The sequence below is a fragment of the Myotis brandtii genome, unplaced genomic scaffold (assembly GCF_000412655.1).
Source record: "Myotis brandtii unplaced genomic scaffold, ASM41265v1 scaffold369, whole genome shotgun sequence".
NCBI lineage: Eukaryota > Metazoa > Chordata > Mammalia > Chiroptera > Vespertilionidae > Myotis > Myotis brandtii.
In genome coordinates, this window is record NW_005364180.1 from 385,529 (window position 1) to 385,779 (window position 251).

Consider the following 251-nt stretch of genomic DNA (forward strand, 5'->3'; position numbering starts at 1 on the left):
TGCTCCCAGACCCCGAGGCCCAGCCAGCATCCCGGGAGGCGCAACAGGACAGGACCCTGATGGCACGGGGTACGCTGGGCGTGGGGGCGGGGCTTCCCCGAGGGGAGGTGCCAGGCCAGCTGTGCCCACGTAGCAGCCTCATTAACGGCCTCGTTAGGGGCCCTAATGAAGTGGAAGGTGCCAGTTCCTCCAGGAGGTGTTGCCAGCACCCGGACAGGGAATCTCCTCTGGGGAAGCTGTGGGAACTGCAG